This window comes from Vulpes lagopus, chromosome 2 (assembly GCF_018345385.1).
Source record: "Vulpes lagopus strain Blue_001 chromosome 2, ASM1834538v1, whole genome shotgun sequence".
Taxonomy (NCBI): domain Eukaryota; kingdom Metazoa; phylum Chordata; class Mammalia; order Carnivora; family Canidae; genus Vulpes; species Vulpes lagopus.
Genome location: NC_054825.1, coordinates 153,550,395 through 153,570,904, shown reverse-complemented (window position 1 = coordinate 153,570,904; position 20,510 = coordinate 153,550,395). Strand labels below are relative to the sequence as shown.

At 52.0% G+C, this 20,510-nt stretch overlaps 1 non-coding gene across 1 annotated transcript; it reads left to right on the top strand.

Moving 5' to 3' along the window:
* The first annotated feature begins 19,464 nt into the window (after positions 1-19,464).
* Positions 19,465-19,617, top strand: LOC121485992. Its single transcript, XR_005986478.1, has one exon. It is a non-coding gene; the product is annotated as a small nucleolar RNA SNORA62/SNORA6 family (small nucleolar RNA).
* The last annotated feature ends 893 nt before the right edge of the window (positions 19,618-20,510 follow it).

The following is a 20,510-nucleotide window of genomic DNA, read 5'->3' as shown; positions in this document are numbered from 1 at the left end:
CAGAGCTTGACAGAAACACCACACACTGGACCGATCATTTCACTTTAAACCATGACCATAGACCCACATGGATGCCAACCCTGTGAATCCATCCTATGTGGTTTCATGTGCTGGGCACTGAGGTGAAGGCAGATCAATAGGCTTCCCCAGCTCAAAAACAGAAAGAAAACGGATAGGAAAAAAAATAATTCGTTAATAGTCTTAGGGACCTATGGCCCTGCAGACCCACATAACAAAGGTCCAATGCTCATATTATTGGAGTCCCAGAAGGATAGAGGAGCGTGGATAAGAGAAAGGATATTCAAAGAAATAATGACACAAACAGCTCAAATTTGACAACAGACATAAACCTACAGACTCAAGAAGCTGAATCAATCTCAGATAGGAGGAACTCAGAGAAATTTACACTGAGATGCATCATCATTAAGCTTCTGAAATCTAAACACAAAGAAAAAAATGAAATCAGAGATAACCGTGACCCCAATATCACATCAGAGACCACAGGGCGAGGAGGAGGAGTCACTGGGGCCGAGGGGAAAGGAGCACGACAACCATCAGTTGTCGAGTCTGAATTGGAAAGAATTTGTCTCTGGAAGGCCTAGGCCTGAGGTGGCTACAACAGTTCCTCCAGCAGAAGGGCGACGCTGAAGGAAGGGCTCTTGCAGCGTCCGGAACAGGCAGGAAGAGGGGAAGAGCAGAAATGGGGGTGCACATGCTCGACGCTGCTTTCGAGCCTGAGTTTTTGAAGTCCCCTTGGAAGGGGGACACATGCACATGGCAAGACCATCTGACGTCCAAGACAAAGGTCACCAGGAACTGGGAAGGTAGGAGGACCCACACGGATGCTACCACGGGGAGGGTGTAAGGAGACCCACCCTGGGGACCCCCGCCTCCGGCCACACGGCCACCCCACTTCCCTGAACCTCCCACCTCATGGCAACCCCTCCCCTGCTTCCCTGAAACTCGTCTTCCCAAGGTTGTTTGTGATTGTGGCCAGGAGAAGGCAACAACTGACACTTCCCCGAAGTGTCTGGTGTCATCAAAGGCATTTTCCTGTCAGCTGTCTCTTGTGTTGGGATTATTTAGAATATTTGTTCCCTGCGTCACCTCCTTGCTGCCTTTGGTGCCCTGACAATAGAGCTGTCGTGGCTTTACACATGAAAGCACACATACCCCCCACGTCTCAGGCCCTGGCTGGCGTTTCTTCATCCGTAACTGAGGTGGTTAAAACACTTGGAGTGAAAGCCGGCTCATGTCTCCCGAGGTCTCGGCTCTGACACGTCCCTGGAATGTGACGGTGCCATGGGGAATGACAGCCGTGCCCTTGACATTCCAGAGGCAAAGCCAAAACCGCAGAGCTCTCCCTCAACATGGGCTGAGTGCTCACGAAAGCCAAGCTCGTCCCATTTCCACTCTTGGACACTTGATGTTACCCCAAACACCGGCAGCTGCAGACCCAGGGGAAAATTAGAATTTAAGAAAAAAAAATGGATTCTTAAGTTGACAGCACTTTGAGCTGAACTTGGGGTATTTTGAATTCAGTTTCAATCCGTAAAGATGCATGGCCAAGGGCAGAACTACCTCTAGTGGAAGGACAATCATCTTGTGCTTTTCCAGACTCATTTTTTTTGAAAAGTTGAGTGAAAAATGGTATAGATGTACAGAGGTATGTGTATGAAACGTGTGTGTGTTGTGTCTGCATGTGTGCGTATGGTGTGCATATGTGTGCACCTACATATGTGTCTGTGGTGTGTTTGTATGCGTGCATACATGTGTGCATAGGTATATGTGTGGCGTGCATGTGTCTGCTGTGCACGTATGCATGCGTGTGCACTGTGTGTAGTGTATATGTGTGCACCTGTATACATGCATGTGTGTGGTGTGTATGCATATGTGCATGTGTACATGTGTGTCTGGTGTGTTACATACATGTGCATGTGCACACGTATACACGTGTGGGTGTGACATGTGTGCACTGTGTGTGCATGTATGTGTGTGCACATGTGTATGTGCGCGTATTGTGTTGTGTGTGTGTGTGGAGTGGGGCTGCACATGTCAGGGGGTGAGGAGAGACAATGACAAGCATGCCCGAGAGTGAATAAGCATCATCTTTGGATCCTGTTGGCCCGAGCTCAGGTCCTTGCGGTGTGACAGTCATGCAGCTCGTCTGAGCTTCTTCTGTGACGTGGGAGAAAGCCTCCGGAACGCCATCCCCGAACCGTGCGGCCCTCTGACTTCAGGCTGGACAATGCCACAGCCCTCTCTGGTTTTGCCGGGTTGGGTGGGTGGTGAGTTAGGAGCCGAGGGAACCAGGTCACCTGCAGGCTGAATGTTCGATTGTCGATACCCCACCGAGCTCCTTGACCTTCCACAGGGCTGGTGGCTGCGCAGCAGCCTGGCCTCTGAGCAAGAGGGGAGCGGACAGCCTTGCTGCTCTGAAGTGAGTGATCCTTGCACGTCTGAGCACTGCGATTGTCAGCCGAGGGTTGCCATAGCATGGCCAAACCTTCACCGCGCTGGGTGTGTGATGGTCACAGAGGTCGGGGGCTTTAGAGGACGGGGTGCAAATGCCGGTGTTGCTTTTGCTGTGAAACTGATTCTCCTCTGTGTTTGGAGAGGGCTGCAGCCTCTGCCCTCAGGCTACCACCTGCCTTACCGACCCTCCTCTCTTAAGGTGTCTGGTGGACCCAGGCTCCTGGGAGGACGGAGAACAAGATTGTCCTTCCAGTCAGAGCTGAGAGTCAACATGGGTCATTCGGTTACTGATGGACACACGTAAATTAAGCCTGTGGTAAGCCCGGGGCCACATGAGTTCAGGGAAAACACAGTGGAGGGTAGGTCTCTCCTCACCCCGTCCTTGTTCTCATCCCACCAACCTTGTAAAACAGCCGCTCCAAATTCTGTGCTATCGATGTTGTGGGACCCTCCTGGGTGGCCGGCGTGATGGACAGGTTTGGGGCACTCTTTATCACCAAACCCACTTAGAGGGGGACGTGCAGGCTAAGGCCTCAGGTGGGGTCAGGCCATGGGTGTGGTGGCCACTCTGCACTGTAAAGCCTTCTCATGCTCCCAACATGAATCCTCAGTGGTTGCTCTGTCCTAGCTAGGGTGGCCCCAGTCCTGGGGCAGACAGCAGGCAGATGGGAGCCCCCCTACCCATGTGTGTGTGCACTGGCCTATGGGGAGGGAGGTCCTTGGCCCTGACAGCTATGGGAGCAGCCAAAAGCTGCTGCCAGCACCCTCACCTGCCACCTTTCCCACCTGCTAGGCACAGCTTTGATCACGTTACCCCCCGGCTCCAGAGTGCCCCGTGCTCCCCACCCTCTGAAGGCACAAATGCAGCCCAGCTCCCCGTATGAGTTAGCTGAGGTTGCTGTAATGAAGCATCACAGACCAGGTGGTATGAGTAGCACAGGTTGGTGGTCTCCCACTTCTGGAGGCTGCGAGTTCAAGAGCAAGATGTCCATAGGGTCGGTTCCCTCTGAGGCTGTCAGAGAGACTCTGCCCCAGGCCTCTCTTCCAGCCTCTGGTGGTTTGCGGACAATTTGGGCCCGCTCTGGCTTGTAGAAGTGTATGCCGCTCTCTGCCTCCAAATCACGTGGGCTTCTGGTGTCTGTCTCTGTACCCAAATTTGCCTTTTTATTATAAGGACAAGGGTCACGTTGGATGAGGACCCACTACCCTATTGACCTCCTCTTAACTTGACCACAGTGGAAAATGCCCCAGTTCCAAATAAGGTCATGTTATGAGGTACTGGGAGACAGGGTTTCAGCAGATCTTTTTTTTTTTTTTTTTTAATTTATTTATTCATGAGAGAAACACAGAGAGAGAGAGAGAGAGAGGCAGAGACACAGGCAGAGGGAGAAGCAGGCTCCATGCAGGGAGCCTGACGTGGGACTGGATCCCGGGTCTTCAGGATCATGCCCTGGGCTGAAGGCGGCACTAAATCGCTGAGCCACCTGGCTGCCCTCAACAGATCTTTTTGGGGGGACCCAGTTCAGGTCATAATGCTCCCCTGGTTGAGTGGTTCACAGTGTTCACCACCTCTCCCAATCTTTATTTACTGTTTCAGATTCCAGAGTCCTCTCCTCTGTCCCCTCAGGACTCCCCTGGCCAGCATGTTGCCTGGGAGACTCAGCACTCCTTACGAATTCTCTACATCCATTTAGACCAAGTGAAAACACATTTTCCTGGTTATCTACGTGAGAGTATTGGACTCGCTTCTTGAATGCACCACAGACGAAGCAACGACTCATAGACTTCTTTGCCATTCTTTGACCTTACGGGACAAGACCTGGACAAGAAAGACCATGGCTCTGGGTGAGTTGTCAGTACAGCCAAGGGAATAGAACATCCAGGACACTGCATTACCTTCTGGACTGTTCTCTCTGCCTAAAACAATCCTCCCACTGCTCCTGCATCCCCCTCTGAGAGTGGACATCACCACCGAGGGCTGGAGGTGTGGACAGTGCCTGTATGCATGGGCTGCATAGCCACACACAGGCCTGGGAGGCCCTTGGGGTGCCCAACAGAGCCAATCGTCGAGAATAGAGGACCATGACCCCATGCCAGGGCTGGGAGCCAGATCTTCCTGTGTCGGCCTCTCCAAGGACAGAGAGAATTCTAAAGTCCAGCCTGCCCTTCCAAGTCATTAGGGAAGTATATTTGTCAGGGCAGAGGAACAGCATGTCTCCTACTTAGCAGTTTGTAAGCTTGATTCATAACTTAAAAATCCTTAGCCTTGTGGCCCATGATTGTCTGCTTGTACTTTTGCTCTGGGCCCAGCAATATTCGAGGCGAGCCTGCTCTGGGCAGCCCCCATCTACCCCATGTACACCAATCTGAGGCCTGTGTTCTCCAAAATGAGCACCCATTGAGTTGGTCCTTCTGGGCTCTTGAGCATTTGTTCTAGACTATGCTGTTTAGTCTTGGTACCATGACAATGAAAGTGTCTCCACAGGAGTATACACTCCTCCCAACAAAAAAGTGTAGAATGAACTAGTGAGTGGGGACGGGGTGAGGGGTCCAAAGGGCACAATTTCAAGCCAAACCATCAGCCAAAGCAAGAGGAAGGGTGGATTCAGGGGCAGCAGCTAACAGGGTGACTGCTGGTATCTCTCCATGATGAGGCTTGATGTCCCCATATGCACCTGCTCCTGCTCGGCTGGGAATAAGTGTTCATTCCCAGCCGAATGGCTCCCACGACTGGCTCTCAGCCACCTGAAGATCTGATGGAGATGCCTCACACGGCCTCAGTGACAGAGAAACGGTTGCCACTCCCGAGTGAGCAGAAGAGAGGATGGGACAGCACCACTCTGAATCTATTCAGGAATTTGCAAAGGTGCATGAAATGCCTGAAAATCAGCGCAAAGGGTATCTACAGATGAAAGTCCTTTGGTTGGACAGAAACACCTGAACTCTTCCTTTGTGCACGTGGATGGAGATGGAGGCTCTCCCCTTCTTCTGCCCCTGCTGCCCTGTCACCTGGGGGACAGCCGCCCTCCTGGTGGCTCACACCGCCTTCCATTGTGTCCTCCACCTGCAGGCTGTCCCTGCCACCCCCATGCCCTCCTGTCCCCCTCAGGGACACCACGAACCGTTCTCTCTTCTCCCCCAGGGTGCATCTTCCAGAGCTAAATTAACTTTGTTTCCCAAAGTCACTTGGGCAAAAGCATCCCCTCTCATGCTTGCTTTCTCTTCGAAATGTCTTCCAGATGCTTCTGCAAGACCTCCTCTCTTTTTCTCTCCAGTCTCTTTAGGATTCAAAATATCACTCCTGTCCTGGCTGAAGCAGACCGGTGGCCCCTTAGAAGAGTGTTAGCCACGGAAAGCATCTTGTTTTACATATTTGGCACAGAATGTGTCTTGATCTCATTCCCCACAGCTGGCTCCGTGCTAGTTAACTAACAGCTCCATTTACTGGGAAGGAACAGAGAGTCCCGGGGATGCTTTAGACAAGTGGTTGGTCAGCCCCAGCAGCCAACAGCTAAGTGAATGCTCCGATTCTTTTTTATAAACCATCCCCACTGCTCCCACCTAATTTATGGAGCTTGGAAATAAAAAATAGAAGCAAGGTAATGGAGAACTGTCAATCATTACGTCAAAAGGTTTTAATCGGAGGCAGATAGATCTCCAGGTATCTGAGAAATTGCAAAAATCTGAGGGTAGGAACACACATTAATCATCAATTTCACTTTATTGTGTCGGAGATTATGATCTACCCCCCAGGCCCCACCCAATTTTCATCCTTAGCCATAGAACCTTTATTTTATGGGGAATAACAATAAATCCGGCTACAAAATCCAAATCCCTCAGCTTTCGTTGCAAATGGTGTGCCCATGCCTGTATCCTGGCCACGGAGTTTAGCAGGACATGCTGGGTGGGGCCTTCAGGGAAGCACCTTGAAAGAGGGATGTGCTGGCCTGCTCACTCTTGCCCTTTCACCTTTATCCTTCTTTTTACCTGGAATGCAGACACGATGGCTGTGCTCCAGCAGTCACCTTGGACCACAAGATAGTTTTGCAGTTGGAAGCCACATACCAAAGAGGGTGAAATGGAACTTTAGAAGGAGACTGGCACTAGCTTCTTTGGTCCTGTTTATGCAAGATAAAAAAAAAAAAAAATCCTTCTCTTTAAACTGCCGTCACATGACTTCTGTTTTATGCATTGAATCTCATGCTGGCAGATCCATCCCACTGCACTCAAGTGCAAGAAATGTCTCATTATTTTTCTACGTCAACGTAAAATGAAATTCAAATCCCACTAAGCTGGCTGGTAAGAAATTCCATCTCAGCCAGGTGTAAAGGACCCTTATGCATACCTCTGGGCTTCCTGTTACACCTAGAGAATGTGGTGAAGTCTTCTAATATTTGGTTCATCAGGACGGCTGCTAAGATGCCCACCCAGAGGAAGAACTTAGCCTAGAGTCTCCAGGCCTGGTATGGGCATTGAGGACTTGGGCCTGGCATGCCGCTGGTCCAGCCCCCATGGGTGCTCTGAGCAGCTGCACCTGTCTGCCCCTGGGGTTTTCTGAGGGCCCCAGCACTGACCTGTACCACCCAAGACCTCTCCAACTCACACCCCTCCCTAAAATCAGGGGACTCCTTCCCTCTGGCCAGCCTCTGCCTCCAAGCTCTCACCTTCCCCTCCCCTCCTGGAAGACCCCACATTGTCACCCTGGGGCCTGTGGTTCTTAAACCATAAACTGAGCCTCCTCCCTGAGGGTGAATGGGCTCACTCCGGGGAAGGGGCTTCTTACCTTGTCCTGCCGCTCGCATGGAAGCCCATCCTGGGAGAGGCCCAGCACCTTCCCCGAACTCACAAACAAGGAAGGTAGAGCACATGCAACAGGCTCTGGAACTACCTTTGGAGTTTCCACAAATTTCTACATCAGCATCCCTTGGGTCAGCCTCATCTTGTGTCCTCAAAATATAGAACAGTTGCCAAGGTTAAGAGCTTAGAAACTTGAAAGACAAGACAAGGACGGAATGGAAGGTAAAGTACAAAATCAATGAAGTTTAAACCGGCAGGACTGGGATCTTGGTGCGGGAGGAAGGAAGAAATGTGTCCACAGCCTATGCCTTCACGTGGTCAGCAGCTGCCATGTGACCTGCGACAGGGATGGCGAATGAGCCACAGCCTGTGCCAGCCACTGTTTGCCTTTTACAACATGTTCCATGACTCGATGTGTTACCAGTTACATGAAGAAGTGGACATGGCACATGAACAGGTGTGTGAGCTCTTCCAACGTGAACTCAGGGATGAAGTGGAGTCTGGCATGAGCGACCAGTCCTTACAAAAAAAAACCAGCACTGGCTCCTCACTCGACCTTGAGAAAGATGCTTTGTCCCCCCAATATTTGAAACTACGGCTGGGGTTCCATCACTCACAATTTCTGGTCATTCTAATGCAACCAACGATCACTCTTCAGAAAGCTCTGCTTCGGTTTTCCCATCTGCAAAATGGTCCACCCCTAGAGAGGCCCAGCCTGTGTGGTGCCAGCCTGGTGCCAGTGCGGAGGCAGCTGGCTTCCTTGTCACCGCGCTTACAGCTCTGGTGACTGTCGGGGGCCTGGGCGTGGGGACTCACGGGGGTCCCGTACTGCCCGACCAGCTTGCTGGCAGTCACACCTGCCCCGGGGAATGGGTGACAGAGTTCAGGCCTGTTTGGGTTTGTGGCGCCTAATGACGGTGTCACAACAGCTTGTGTTGTTGGATTCAGTTTTGGGCGTTCGCCATCTGATTACTGCGCCCATCTGACTCACTTGCCTGTCTGGAGGCAAGACCGAATCTGAAGCACAAGAAACTTAATGCACTTTTTGGGGGGGAATGCAAATCAATCCCAAGGCTTTATTGTCTCTGAGTGGTCCCTGTGGTCACACTGAAAGAAAGCCCCAATGTGCGCTCCTGGGTCAGCTGCTTGCCCCTGTTGTTTCTTACCTGGAGATTACATTTCCTTACAAAAGAGACAATTAGTCCATGGAAAATAAGCTCACTCACACTGAGCACTGGTAGGCTGCGAGACAGGTCACGGATGGGTCAGGAAATTACCTTAAATTGTGCTTTTGGCCAAGGGAGGGATTCATTCAAGGAGGAGGCCCTTGATCTGTCTAAATGGAGGCTGAGGTGTCACACTTGGGAGGCCAAGGGTCCTGCGAGGGGGCCAGGAGCTGCCAGGAGAGCCGTGTGCCCCGACCCTGCATGGGCCCCTCCTGGAGCTGTGCAGGCACCTATGTCCCACTGAGCGCTGATGGGTGTCCTAGAAAAGGGGAGAAGACCTGGCTGCTCTGGGCTCACGTAGAAGGCCTCCCACTGTTCAGTGGATTCTGAACAGGGATTCAGGATTTTCTGCTTCTTCCGGACATGCAGCTCAAGTGTTTCTGTCTCCATGGACGGACTGCAGGAGTGTGTCCCCCGAGGGCACTGGAAGCATCCCTTCCTGGTCAGGTTTACCAGACAGGCCTTGGTCAGGAAAATCAAAACCACTTGAGGACTTTTAGGCAGGAAAGTATTCAATCCGGAGAGCAAGGCCAGGGAGCCAGGAGATGGGGACTTCCCGGAGACCCACCCTGCCCCATCCTGGCTGCCTGCCTCCTGCTCCAGCCATCGGGCTTTCCCCAAACCTCACAGTGGTCCCTTCTCAGAGTCGGGCCTGGGACCCAGACTTGTAACTACTGCAACACACAGGCCAGGATGTGAGGCTGCCTCATGCCAGCCTGGCATGGGTGCCCTTGGGGCTCTCCACGCCTGTGCCTTGCTGCCCTCCCAGTCTCAACAACAGCACCCACCCCGGCTTAACATCCTGCAGCCCCGGTCATGTCAGAGGTGCACCGGCCCCTGTATGTCTGAGCGTGTTCATTCCTCTCCTGGTCCAGACACCCCTCCCCGGCATCCTATGGCCTAGAGACTGTACTAGATTCGTCACCATCAACACCCCTTAAACAAGGTAGCAGGAGGGGAAAAAAGAGAAACTGGGTTACACTGTGAATTACAGGTAGTACAGCCCCTGGTTAACAGGTACTACTCTATACACAACAAGGCAATTAATAAAATATCATAATTAGTGCTTAAAAAAAAAAAAAAAAAGGAAGTGGTTCCTTCCATCCAGCCTGCACTGGGCCATGTGGGCTTTCCTGGGGGCACGGGGCACTCACATCCCCCACAGAGGGCCGTGAGCTGGCAGGGCGGGACTGGGACCCAGGGCCGCTGAGTGATGCTGTGAGCAGCCCTGGGTCCCATGCATGTGCACCATGTCTGGGTGCTCTTCAGCGGGGGCTGTGGGTGCCCTGCCTGCAGCTCCTCACTCCAGCCTCAGTTTCCCTGATGTAGGATGCTGCAGGTCAGAATAACCGGATCAAATGTTCCTGAAGGTCCCCCCGCAGTAACTGGCTGGGCAAGACCTCTTTCCAGCAGGCAGGTGCTGACAGCCTGGAAAGCCTGAGCGCCCTGATTGCAGCACCTGGCCAAGCTGCGCAGGCAGCGCAGGGTCACCCCCCGTGGGGTCAGCACCCACCCCGGGGCCGGTGGAGGGGAAACTGGCTCAACAAGATTTCTCCCCAGACCCGATCCAAGAGCCAGGACAAGGATGGAGAGGGAGGGATGAGCAGAACCAAGAGTTGCACAGAACCCGGGAAGCACCTGATGCTCTAGCACATCCGCAGAAGCAGCGTACTCTGAGCGCTTACTGTGTGCCCAGCAAGTGACCGCATGTCACCAGGCCTGCGCAGCCCCCAACAAACCAACAGAAAGGCCGCTGGCATCCCCGGGGCCCAGAAGATGCCCCTAACATAGGGAATCTGGGGCACACAGAGGTCACGGAGGAACTGGCTGTCCCGAGGGAGGCGGCAATGACCTGATGTGGCCCCGGTCCAGAGTTTAGATTCAGACTCTGGGGGAGGGTCACGGCACCTGCAGGGTAACCCAGAGGGCCCTCTGCTCTCCGCGCTTGGAGAAGCCCTGCTCTATGTTGAGCCCTCGATTGCTACGTTGCAGACTGGTTTATTCTGATGAATGCCATCTGCATCTGGTTTCTGAGGGGCCGCAGGGATGCTGCACGGCCCCGCCTGAGCCTGGGAAGGCCCCCAGCCCCCCACCCCTGCCCACAGCACCTGCAGGGCACCCCGGGGCTTTCTGTGGCCCCCCCTCCCCGGGGTCAGTTGTCTGCATGCTCATGTGGTGCAGGCTGCGTGTCTGTGGGAATCTGGATGAGGCCTGTGTGTCCTTGAACACATCCCCGGGCGTGTGGAACCAGTGACGATGCACCAGAGTGAGCCATGACAGCCCCTCCGGGTGGACCCGGCCCACGCAAGGCTCAGCCGAGAACTGTCAACAGGTGATCGCAGCACTTGTTTTGTTCCCGGGGTGAAGGGAACAGGACATGCAGGAGGACGGACATGCAGGCGCAGCTCTCTCAGTTCCAACAAAAACAAGCTGATTCCCGAACATTTGAACGCTCCCTCATTGTGATTTCCAGGGACTGCTTTGCTCTGTTTCTGTTTGTCAAAGTCCTCGTTCCCTGGAGGGAGAGCGTGTCCTCCAGCCTCCCATCCTCGGCTAGGGGGACGGCTGCTGGGGGGCGAATCATGTTCAGTGTGTGCTGGGTCCGCACTTTGCACCTGGCAGAGGGCAGGACAGCGGCTCTGGCGTCAGGCAAGCAGGGCCAGGTGCTGAGGGCTGCAGCCCCCACGCAGAGTGCCTCCCGTCCAGGGAGGGTGACAGGCCTCCCTGGGGGCACATCCCTCCCCTTCTCTTCTTCTGTTCTCAACATTTTGTCCTGTTTCATTTTCTGTTTCCTCCCCCAGCTCCCTCGGGCACTGCTTCCCAGTGGCATGCTTGGCTGGGGTCCCCACGCAGGGGCAGGGCAGCTGGGGTCCTGTGGGTCCGGAGCGGCCCTGGAGGTGGGACGCCTTCACCTTCCCCTGCTGGCCGGTCTTTCCTGCCCTGGGCATTCATCATGTCAGGGGCGCAGCGGGAGGCGTGCTAAGACTGGGGCCTGCCTGGGACCCGAGATGTGGGCAGGACCCAGGGGAGGGCTGGGATTGCTGGGCTGAGGCTTTCTGGATCCTGCAGAGCCCCCTTGGGGATGATGGAGGGGAGGAGGTGCTTCTGAGGCCTGCCAGGGAGCAGGTAGGGGTGGGCGGCTGCCTTCCAGAGTCACACAGGAGACCCCGCAGGCTCCCTAGATAGCGCACGGTGGCATTCTGAGGACACACGCTTTGCCCGCCTCTGCATGTGTTCCCTGCTCTTCCACACAGCGATCCCCAGCTCTCCAACATGGGCTGTGCGTCCGACGACCCTGTTCAATTGCAACACTCATTGCAGTCAGTCCAGCCTCTGCAGGGGAAGGACTCAGCGCGGCAAGGCTGTGCTCACTTGGGATGCTGGTCACAAGTCCCAGGGGCCACCAGCCTGTGATGTCTCAACTATACAAACTTAGGGCTCCCGAGACGTTTGCTTAGGGTCACGTGTGCATCTCTTGTGGGACCCATGGACCCATAAGGCAGAGCCACATAAAGCAGAGCTGAATTGCATTGTGTGGGACTGTCCACGGGTACCAATGCTACAAAGACAAGTCGGGGAGTGGTGGCCAGAAATCAGAGCCTGGTGGGTGCCCAGGCCTGGGGGTGTCCTCACAGGTCCTCAGTGCTGGTTACAAGCCTGTTTCTCTCACAGGGCTTTGCTTTACGTGCTTGTGGTATATTTAACAATAAGCAGTTAAATAAATCCACTTGTGTGTGTCTATATGTACACGTCTATGGGTCTGCACATGCGCGCACACACACACACACACACACACACACACACACACACTATAAATAACACACTATCTTCCTCTCATCTGAATTGGCCAAAGGTCTGCGAGAATCTGCTGGGATAACCGGTTTGTCCAGGGGCTCCGGGCCTTGCCAAGCGATGCCTCGCTGCCTTCTTTGAATTGGGGCCCTGTTGGGCCTGGCGGGCACTGCCCGGGCTAGAACTGGTCCTGGCGCTCCTCTTTCAAAGGGAACCCTGCCGCCCTGGGAGGAAGCCAGAGCGGGCTTCTGGGATGGGAAGTAAACTCAGGGAGACCGTGCACCTCCATGGGGTTCCACGGGGTTCCCACGTATGACCCTGCCAGAGCTTCTGACCCAGCAAGTCTGAGAGTGGACGGCCCTGCCTGGAAGCTGTCCAAAGGCTAGAAAGGACACGGGAGCAGGCTAGGGGCAGCCACGACAGCTGCTGGCAGGAGGCCCAGGGTCCGAGTCACCCCCGGGAAGGGCCAGCAGGGCACTCCTCCCTCCCGAGGAGGAGCACTGGGGACAGAGCACATGTGTCTGCAGCCACTTTTAAGTGAAGGGCTCTGGGGTCAAGGAAGCCACTGGCTCCTTCCTGTATGGCAGCAACATTCTCAGAAGCCAGGTTTCACTTTCTAGGCCTGCCCGGGGCCCTGTGTCTGGGGGCTGAGGAGACATCCCTACCTCCCACCCTGCACCCCCCTGCCCCGATTGTCAATGATTGAACAGGGTCGGAGTCATCAGAAAATCAGAGGAGAGGTCAGATCAAGGAATCGTGTGAGATCCCCAAGGGAGAGCGCTGGGAGCGCCAAGCGGGGTGCTCTGGGGAGGCTCGCCTGGTTCCCCGCAAAGGTGCCGCCTGACCCAGCCACCGAGGCCCCGGCCATGAAGTTGTGCCACCTGCGGGGCAGCAGCGGGGACTCTGGTCCGTCTTAAGCCACGTGTGTACTTGGATGGAGCTTTGCCTCTTCCTGCCCCTTGTGCCAACGGGGCGGTCCTCTGTGTTCCCGCGAAGGACAGCACCACGTTGTTTCAAAGGCAAAGTGAATCACATCTTTGTTGTCTTAATGCACCACAGTGTTGACACGTTTGTTTCTTTGAATCTTTTTTTTTTTTTTTTTTTTGGCTGGTTCATCTGTCCTGTGATTCTGCAGGTGAATAATTTTCTGCTCCTGCCCTGCCGTCTGGGCCAGATTTTTATCTGGCTTGGTTGGGTTTTTGGAAGCAAGGGAAAGGAACTGGTTTGCATGGAGAGCCTCCTGGGACTGGTGCCCACAATCCCCACCGTGTGTGCTTCGTCGACGAATTTCTGTAAAAGGAATCCAGGATCGACGCTGGTTCTTAACTTATGCTTTGTGGGACGGAACGATTTCTTACTTGATTTGTGGTGACCTGTTTGTGTGGGGATCTCGCAGGCGTGTGCAAGCTCAGGAGCCACGTCTCAGCGGTGCCGCGGGTGAGTGTTCTGGACCGCTGACCTCTAAGTGATCTGCATGGAAGAAAAAAGCAGGCAGATTCCTGCACATGGATTCAGAGACTCGTCACGGAACGGAGACCCCATTCTGGTCAATGCTGTGTCCCCACAAAGGGTTCTGGGCTGACCTACAACCCCCTGCTCCAGCCATACACCTTCAGTCAATATTTGGAGGCCAGTTTAGGTAAATATCAGGACCTCTCAGGACTCCTTGCAGCAGGAAACCTGACCCTCCCCTCCGCCCCCAAATGTAGCATGATAAACAGGCATTGGGCAAAATAACAACCCAGCTTCCTGGAACATGCTTGCTCAGAGCCGTCAAGAGAAGCCCGAGAAACGTCAGCCTGACCTCTGCCTCCTTGTACGCACAACCTGACCTTCGAAGATCAAACAAATCCACCCTTCCTCCCGTAATCCTCCGGCGTGTTGTAGCTCCCTATGATCATCAGAGGCCCGGGGCCAGCCACAGGCGGGTGCAGCCCCGGGGTCAGTTCACCCTTGCGGTGCCAGCACGGGTCCCCAGGTGTGGGAACCTAGCGGGGTGAACCACTGAGTGTCACCTGAGTTTAGCTTTGCTAAAAGAAACTAAAACAACTGCTTAAAAATGTAGTAAAAGATCCCATTTCCTGATATGGAATTAAAGACACACAGAGAAGAAATAACTTCATTAAGAAGACAAGCCCTCTTGGTGTTGGTATTAATAAACAATAGTAACAATAATAAAGACAGAACCTGGCAGAATGCACAGACTGTCCTGTCCCCTGCTCCAGGTGACACATCTGTGACAATGTAGAGGCCAGAGGAGTGGGCACCTGTCCAGAGGGTCCCAGGCCACAGAGAGAAGCTTCTGACATTCTGGCTGTGTTTTCAGTGTTTTGCATTAGCTGTGAACTTGTGGGCTACTGCAGGGATCATTTCTCATAGCGTGGTGGCTCGTTGGGTCTTTGTCATCCTGGGGCGGCTCTGGGTTTTCTGTATCTCCACCCGAGACAGATGAGACACTGATACCATGTGCTCGTATCCTTCATAGAGATTCGCGGTCAGTGATCTTTGCAACACCACCTGGGTTTGCTTGTAACATGCACAGAAGAAGCTCCACGGTTCCGTTATAAAAGAAGATCTTTAGTAAAACATTGTCATTAGGAGAGTAATCTAACCAAAATTCCAACAATGGTGGAAAAAAAATAAAATTAGTCTGGATACTGGCATAGGCTGGACATCTGAGCGTCACCAGTGATTCTGGTCTAACACCAACCCCTTGCCCGTGCCCCTCATTGCCTGCCTTTCTCTGCATTAGCACATTCCTGGAATGTGGGACTGGATGCTCAGTGCTTAAACACTCAGCTATTTCATTCTGGGAAGTGTGGGCCCTCCTCTACCCTGTGCACTGACGCCAGAGCAGAGGGGGCAGGTGCGCTTGCAGCATGGGATGGAAATGTGGTCCGGAGACTGAATCAATCAATCGGTTAGCGTTTGTATTTACAATGAACGTTGTTACCATAGAAACCCGGTGGAAAGATGACCATGAGCCTGGACGACACCAGGCAAACGAATGTGTTTCCCCCTTATTGCTTGCCGTGATCCTGCTAAACTTGGCTGGTTTCTTTCCCGGGGCGGTGGGAGCTGTAACAAAACTCATTCATCGTCCTGTCCCCACGTGTCAGACTGACAAGGACCCTTGTGTGTGTCAAGACCAACCAGCCGCCCAACAGCACCCACAGCTGCAGTCCCACCACACCTGCCTGCTTGTAACAGGTGCTCTGTTTTAAGACCCCAAACCCCAAACCTGGATTTACAGGGGGGCCAGCTGCTTAATTTGAGGTTGGCCATTTTTCCTTTGTGGAGTGGTGTCCCTCTGGAGAGATTGGGGCATTTGAAACCAGAGAACACTGTCAGTATTTGCCTTTTGCTGTGGGCCCCAAGTGCTGAACAGAAGGATAAGCAAAGGATTTAGGCCACTTGCCTCAGCTTTGGGACCGAAATGTCAAACCATCCAGGCCTGAGGGTGAGCTTCTGGCATTTCAGGAATGCAGGAGCTAACAATCTAAGCACTGAAAGCGTTGACCAGCAAAGCGTATTGAGCCCGGTTGGCAGACTGTGGAGAGCACATGGTGGCGAGTAGAAGGTTGCTTTTTCTGCTCAACTTTGCATAACATGATGCATTAGCTTAAAAATATCAGCCGTGAACATTCCCCTGCACATGTACCTCCCAAGAAAAATACTGTGGGCAGTTTCTATTCCGGGAGAAACTTTGATAAACAACCACCTCCTTCGGGTGCTTCTCATCATGATATTTAAGTCAAGGGGGAATGTTTTCACAGCAGAAAGATAGCATTCTGCTAATATTTCTACCTATTCAAAGCCCAGATTCTCCCACAAGATGTTGGAGGTGGTGAGCCAGGCTCACTGTGCTTGCTCACAGGGTTCTTGGCAAGGTGTGATTCACGCCACTCAGAATACAGTCAACCCTTGAACAATGTGAGTTCAAACTATGTGGACCCACTTACACACAAATTCTCTTTGCTAAATACAAGACAGCCCTGTAAATGTGTTTTTTTCTTCCTTATGATTTTCTTAACATTTTCTTTTTTTCTAGTCACTTTATTGGAAGGATACAGGATATAATACATAAAACATACAAAACAGATGTTAAATGACTGTTTATGTTATTGGTAAGGCATTTGGTCACTGATAGGCTATGAGTAGTGAAGTTTTGGGGGAATCAAAAGGTACACGCAGGTCAAAGCAATCTGGAGAAGAACAAAGCTGGAAGTATCACAAACCTAAGCTTCAAGGTACACTACAAAGTTACCATAATCTAAAAACAGCATGCTACTGGCACAAAAACAGCCTATGGATCAATGGAACAGAATAGAGAGCCCAGAAATACTCTCCCGCTTATGTGGCCAATTAATCTATAGCAAATGAGATGAGAATTTACAATGGGGAAAAGACGGTATTTTCAATAAATGACTCTGGAAAAACGGGACAGATATATCCAAAGAATGAAATTGGACCAACTTCTCACACCATACACAAAAATACACCTAAAATGCACTAAGGAACTACATGTGAGGAAACCATAAAAGTCCTCAAAGAAAACATAGGCTGTTAGTCTCTTGGACATTGGCTTCCACATCACATTTATGGGTCTGACTCCTGAGGCAAGGGAAACAAATGGAAACATAAACTATTAGGACCACACCAAAGTAAAAAAGCTTTTTGCACAGCCAAGAAAATCATCACCAAAACAATAAAGGAACTCACTGAATAGAATATATTTGCAAGTGATATATTCAGTGAAGGGTTAGTATCCAAAATAAATAAAGAACTTCTACAACTCACACCAAAACAAAAAACAAAACAAAACACAATTAAAATATGGGCAGAGGAAAAAAAATGAGCAGAGGACTTGAACGACATTTTTTCCAAAGAAGACATACCGACGGCCAACAGACACATGAAAAGATGCTCCACATCACTCATCCTCAGGGAACTACCATAGTGGGATCTCACCTCTCATCTGTCAGAAAGGCTAGTATGAAAAACACAAGAAACAAGTGTTGGCGAGGACGTGGAGAAACCCTCATGCACTGTTGGTGGGCATGCAAATGGGTGCAGCCACTCTGGAAAGCAGTATGGAGTGTCCTCAAAATATTAAAAGTGGAGGAAATACCTTGTATGATCTAATACAAGGTACTGGGCGTTTGCCCAAAGAAAATATAAAGTTTAATTAAAAAAGATATACACACCCCTATGTTTGTTGTAACATTATCTCTAATAATCAAGATATGGAAACCACTCAAGTGTCCATAGATGAATGATCAGATAAACAAGATGTGGTGTGTACACACACACATATGCAAATATCCACATACACCCTACATATATACACATAGAGACGGTATCGTGCTAAGTGAAATAAGTTAGAGAAAGACAAATAACACATGATTTCACTCATATGTGGCATCTAATAAGCCAAAAAGACTCTTAAATATATAAAAACAAACTGATGGCCAGAGGGAAGGAGTGGGGAGAGACAGGTGAATCCGGTGGAGGAAAGGGGAAGGGGCGTACCTGTGAAATAGATACAGGGGATTAAGAGGTTGAAGCTTCCAGTTTTAAAATAAATACATCACAGAGATGAAAAGTGAGAAACAAACAAAAAGTCACATGTGGGTTCTTGACTGTGCGGGAGGTCGGTGCCCTAACTCCCGACTTGTTCAAGCGTCAATTGTATGTGGTTTCCTCTTTCAAATGTGCAAATGCCACAAACTCATCCAAAATCAGGACAACCTTGAAAAGCGATTAGGTAAAGCATAAGCATCATTGATGCATAAGCTCCCAGCCTGAAAACCCCGATCGCCCCAATCTTGATGGGCTAAGTCCTCTCTGGGCAGGTGGCTGGGTCAGAGAGGGTGGGAAGGAGGCAGGGCTGCTCAGCGGGGGGTGTCACGGGCCCAGGGAGGCCATGGGCTGCCGGAGGAGGCCGCTTCTGTCCTCCCAGACTGGAAAACATCAGAACCTGATGCTGGCTTCAGAGGAGGAGTCTGAGTCCCAGGGACATGAGGAGAAACTTGCAGGGACCCTGAATGGGGTTGACAGTGCCTCCCTCCTGTTACCTCCAAGCTCCAGACTTGCAGTGGGAACATGGGGCTGCCTTAGTGCCCTGTGCACTTTGGGGGGACAGAGGCAGCGAGACGGGAGGGGACGGTGCTGACTGTACCTGCCCCACAGGCAGCTGGGGGCACAGCTAGGGTGCCCCAGGGGGCCAGGCCCTGTCACCAGAGAGAAAGCTCCCCAAATGCCCAGCGTAGCCTCCCTGTGGGGCTCCCCCACACAGAGGGGGCACAGCCCTGTCTCCCATGGGGATTAAGGACCCAATCCCCAGCCCCAGCCCAGGTGTAGGCTGCAGAGCAGGTGACCAGCTTCCCTGTGGCCATCTCTGCGTGTCTGTCCCCGCAGCCAGGGCTCAACACTGCGGCTCCTGGCACACTGCCCCCGGGGCCCCATCCTCCAGGATCCGCTTCCCATCGACAGTGGCTGCATCCTTCCCGTGGCTTCTGCTCTCACGGCGCCCCAGCTCTAAATCCTCGAGCCATTTCAGCTTTACCCGCAGAATATACCAGAACCCTGCCCATCCTCGTACCCCACTCCTGTGCTCCAAATCCAGAGCAGCTCCCTCTGGACACACCTGCTGGCTCCCTGCTCCTGGACCCATGAACACTATGTAATTTATGTCTACACCATGTGTGTAGTTTACCACCCATTCCCCTTGACGCCTCCCCATAGCCAGAATAGCATCTCCACGGGGCAGAGGTATTTGCTGTGCTCACTGATGTAGCCCGAGGACCTACGGTGGCACCTGGAGCTTCCTGCGTATTTAGGGATTGACTGGCTAAAGTATTAGTTTGAGTTACTAAGAGAGACTGCCTCTAGTCTTAATTGGCATATTTTTAAAAAGTGTGATTATTAAACATATTTTTTTTCAGAATTTATCATGATATCCATACTCTGTTTTATTAATGTGGGTATTATATCAATCCATTTCTTGTTCTTCTGTATCTAGTGTATACCCAGCCATCTCCAAGGGTTACATTTCTAATGAGCTACATAATTTGACCTTCTTTTTTTGGGTAGGAATCTTACATGTCTGTTATTACTAAATGAGGGTCGACATTTATCTTCCCACTTAGAAAAAAAAACAACAACACAGTTTGCTGCACGTTGTTGGAGCTTGGTGTTAAGACCACTGGCTGCCAGTGGGTTTGCAGGTATAGGTAGCGTACTGCACGAGGGGCTAGTCTTTCACTAACGCTGCAAGGGGCTCTGGTCCAATAAGTGGAGAGTGATGGTGAGTCTTGCCACAAGTAAAAACAAATGATTTGGTTTCTGGGGTTTATATTCTTCATAAAATGAAGTGAATGATTAATTTTTATGTTGTGCAAAATATATACATATAGCATTAGAAAGAGGAGGAAGGGGGAGGAAGAGAAGAAGGAGGAGAAGGAAGAGGAGGAAGAGGAGCAGAAGGGGGTAGGGAAGAAGGGGAGGAAAAAGGAGGAGGAGGAGGAAGAGAAGGAGGAAGAGGAGAGGGTGGAAGAAGAGGAGGAGGAGGAGAGGGTGGAGGAAGAAGAGGGAGAGAAGAGAGAGAAGGAGGAGGAGGAGGGGGAGGAAGACAAGAAGGGAGAGAAGGGGAGGAGGAGGGTGGAAGAAGAGGAAGAGGAGGAGGAAGAAGAGAGGAGGAGGAAGGGGAGGGGAAGGAGGAGGAAGAGGAGAGGAGGGAGGAAGAATAGGGAGAGAAGGAGGAGGAGGAGGAGGAGGAAGAGGCGAGGAGGAAGAGGAGAAGAAGGGGGTGGGGAAGAAGAAGGGGGAAGGAACAAGGAGGACGAAGAAGAGGAGGGGGAGGGGAAGGAGGAGGAGGGGAAGGAACAGGGGGAGGAAGAAGAGGAGGGGAGGAGAATAGGGCAAAGAGCAGCGAACCCAGAGACGACAAGTAACAGAGCTGAACGTGAATGTTTCCTAGAATGAGCTGTTCCGGGAATGAGCTCTTCTTTGAAGATGATTTTTGAGAAATGTCAGAAATATGCAGCCGCTGTAAAATCACAGAATGGAGCCTATTGCATTCAGGGAACCGTGCAGGTGCTCACACACCAGAATGCGGGGGACAGGTTTTCCTCGACGGGGGTTCATCTTGCACCCTGGTGTCCGTGTCAGGACCAGGGGGCATCCCCTGAGGCCAGGGTGTGTTTTTGCTTCTGGGAA